Source organism: Pteropus alecto, unplaced genomic scaffold (assembly GCF_000325575.1).
Source record: "Pteropus alecto unplaced genomic scaffold, ASM32557v1 scaffold11, whole genome shotgun sequence".
NCBI lineage: Eukaryota > Metazoa > Chordata > Mammalia > Chiroptera > Pteropodidae > Pteropus > Pteropus alecto.
In genome coordinates this window covers 2381072-2384492 of record NW_006431956.1, presented here as the reverse complement: position 1 = coordinate 2384492, position 3421 = coordinate 2381072, and the positions used below count along the sequence as shown (strand labels likewise).

At 48.1% G+C, this 3421-nt stretch overlaps 1 pseudogene; it reads left to right on the top strand.

Moving 5' to 3' along the window:
* Nucleotides 1-2786: 2786 nt before the first annotated feature.
* LOC112475697 lies at nt 2787-2902 on the top strand (annotated as a pseudogene).
* The last annotated feature ends 519 nt before the right edge of the window (nt 2903-3421 follow it).

The following is a 3421-nucleotide window of genomic DNA, read 5'->3' as shown; positions in this document are numbered from 1 at the left end:
ACGAGCAAAGTGAGCAAAGGTGGAAAAATAAACGCATTTCGGGAAATCGTAAGCAAAATTAGACCAGAGCTATGAAATTTAATAATACTCACGATTGATATTATTTTAAGTATTACTTATGGAATGCCTACTCCGTGTGCCAAGAATTCAAATGTCCTATTTCACCCTTCACCGCCAGCTGGGATAGGCCATCGTCCCCACTTTTCACGTGAGAACTGAGACTGAGGTGGCCAAGCTGGGATTCTAACAGGTGTTCGACCCCAGAGTCTGCGTTCCCAGCGGCCACGTCGATTAGGGTGTGGCATTTGATGCCCAGCTGGGAGATGGATGTTTAACCCGAGAGGCGTTGGAAATAGTGTCACTTTTCAGGAGAGGACTAATACATTACAGCAGATAAATCTGGTCATAGTGTCGAAAATGATCTGGAACCGGAGTCTGCGGGTCAGGGGACCTTCGCCATTGTCATCGCATATATGCAAGAATCACAAAAGGTTCTGGCCGGAAGCAATAGCGATCGAAAAAGAAAGGAAAAAAAGATACATTAAAAAAAAAAAAAGTCATGGAGACACAACTGGCAGGACCTGGCTAGTGATCGGATATGGTGGCAGAGACGGAGTTTGAAGGAAGCGTGTTGGGTCGCTGACGGCCGCCTAACCCCCAGATCCATAAGCAAGGGACCGTGAGTTTTCCAGACATTTTCTCTGCTTCAAAATGTGAATTCTCCAAATTCATATTCCCCTTGGACCTTACTTCGTAGATGGACAGCGATAATTACTATTTCCATAAGGCCCAAAAATTTAGAATAAGAAAGTCTTTTATATGGAACGTAGTAGATAAGGCCAAAACATTTCCTTTATGCAAAGTCTGCCTGGATCACCTCTTTCTGGAGACCATTGCATATAATAGGTACGTACTTAATACATTTTCAAGGATTAAGTAAATAAACCTCTAAAGCGCTTTGGACCTCTTCCTCCTTGCGAGGCTTCACCCCCATACCTATCTTTCGAATCAGAACTGCAGAGTCAGCAGTTCAGAGAAGAAAAAAGGGTGTGAGGACACGGAATGGAATGTGGGCACGTGCGTGTTCAGACCCCGGGGAAGAGGGCGCTTGGCCGGGTCTGTCTTCCGATGCGAGGCTCCTGGCACCTGGTGGGGCCTCGGCGAGCGCTGGCTGCTGCTGGCTGAGCGGACGAGTCAGCTCGCGGGGCTGCAGGACACAGGAGCTCCGCGGCTCGCACTGGGCGGGGGGCGGTCTGTGCAGCCCCCAGGCCCACGGACCTGACATGCCAATGTGATGAATGTGATTTTTTTCCAGAAATCTTGGCCTGAAAAACTCAACACCTGAAGGGAAAAAAACAAAATCAAAACCCCACTGGCAAAGCTTAACTTTTCACAGTAGGAGACTCTCAACCAAAGCATCGCCAAAATCCCAGACGCCCAATCCTTTTTTCTGACTTTGCAGTAACTCCCAAGTTAAACAAATTGCCCAAGAACTCTGTACGCTTCTCGTTCGCTGCATGGATGCCACCCATTGCCCCGCACACACGTCGGCGAGTGCCATCCGTCAGTCGTGTGCCTGCAAGTTCGCTCTGCAGCTACGGAGCGCTGGCGTCCCCGGCCGAGCACCTGCCCTGTGATGTGTGATGTACGAGCCCCGCTCCCTCTCGCCTTCACTCTGAACCGAAGCGCCGCATCGAGGAGCCCCGCTACCCACAAGAGAACAAGCCGAGACCTGAGTCTTCAGTGGCGTCACGACGCTTGCGTTTTGTCCCCGGCTAACCAGTAACACCAGTATTCAGACTGCAGCGCCATGATCACCACGGCGACCCAGATGGCAGGGCCCGCACCACTGTTCCGGGGCGTCCAGGAGCGAGCATGGCACTGGAGAGAGCGGGGACACAGGTCACCACAGGCTTCGACAGGAGACGACTTGGAGAAAAGCTCAAAGAGAGACTTAGCACTTCTTTGTGAACTTGAGGAGAACTGGAAGAGAGAGGGGGTGCTTCCCCCGGAGTAAAAATCGATCGGATTCTTCGGGTTCAAAACCCACTTTAGAGATTAAATTGTCCATTTCCGTTAACAGCTCTAATTCTTAAGCTGCTGCCCAGTCCTCTATTTCATTTTGAGTTGAGCAAAATTTAGCTGCCACGCCAACTTTTGTTTCTGTGTGGGTTTCTATATAATGTAAGATCTGTGTGATGACTTCATTACACAACGTGTAATGAAAACGTCCCATTCAGAATTTATTGCTCTTTTGAGAAGGAAAATTATTACACGGGAAAAAAAATTTTTTTTTGTTGCCTAACGAAAGCTCCTTGAAAGGAATTAGAAGCTCTCGATGGGCTCCCCGTATCCAAATGGTTCCAGGGCGGACATCACTCTTCCACTGTGGTGCTCGAACAGGGTGAGTTGGCCCCCGAGGGACATTTGGCCCTCGGTGTCTGGAAACTTGTCTGGTTGTCACACTGTCCGCTGTTGGCATCGAGGGAATGGAGCCCAGGAATCGATGGCTACGACTCTCTCATCTCCTAAATTCTCGCACCGCACAGGCGGCCCCCCTCCTCCTCCGGGGAGATCTGGTCCAAAGGCAATTTCGCCAAGGTAGACAAACTCTGCCCTAGAGGATAGAATGAAAATTAAAGTTTCAGCTTTTTCCCATAAACGATTTTTTTTTTTAAGCTTTTAAAAGTCCACAGGAGGACGTGGTTCCATAGTGGAGCAGTCGGCACGTCTGCTTTACACGCAGAAGGTCCTGAGTTCATGCCCCAGTGGAGCCACGGTCCATGGTCTACGGCCATGCCACCCTGAACAAGCCCAGTGTCTAATCTCGGAAGCTAAGCAGGATCGGGCCTGGTTAGTACTTGGATGGGAGACCACCCAGGAAGACCAGGTGCTGTAGGCATTAATAATAATTAAATTAACAAACAAACAAATAAATAAATAAATACGACAGGAAAGTGTCTCAGTGTTTAAACGCCTCCGTTTCTGTCATCCTCTCGTGGATGCCAGGAGCTTCGCAAGATGCTCTAACGAAATGACTAGCAAATAGTCTCTGGCGACAGGAAACAGATGTTCTGAATATAGACCATCACTTGTTTCTCTAGATACTTTCATCGATGAGCACACCGGACGCCCACCACACGTTCGGCCCCGTGCTTGCTCTGGTGAGAAAGAGAAAAAGAGACAAGAAGCAATTAAAATGGAAATGGAAAGAGAAACACACACGTGGAAGATTAAAACACAATATAGAAAACATGACTAAGAAAATCTAATAAAGCGTACGTTTAGCTAAATATCAGATTTGGCAAGTTAATATCTGTCTTGCGTGTAACCGTTTTAAGGAAATTAAAAGTTTAATGACAAGTAACAAGTTTAACAACTGCTGATTAATTTGCTTGGGGGCGGGGTGTGGATTAAACCA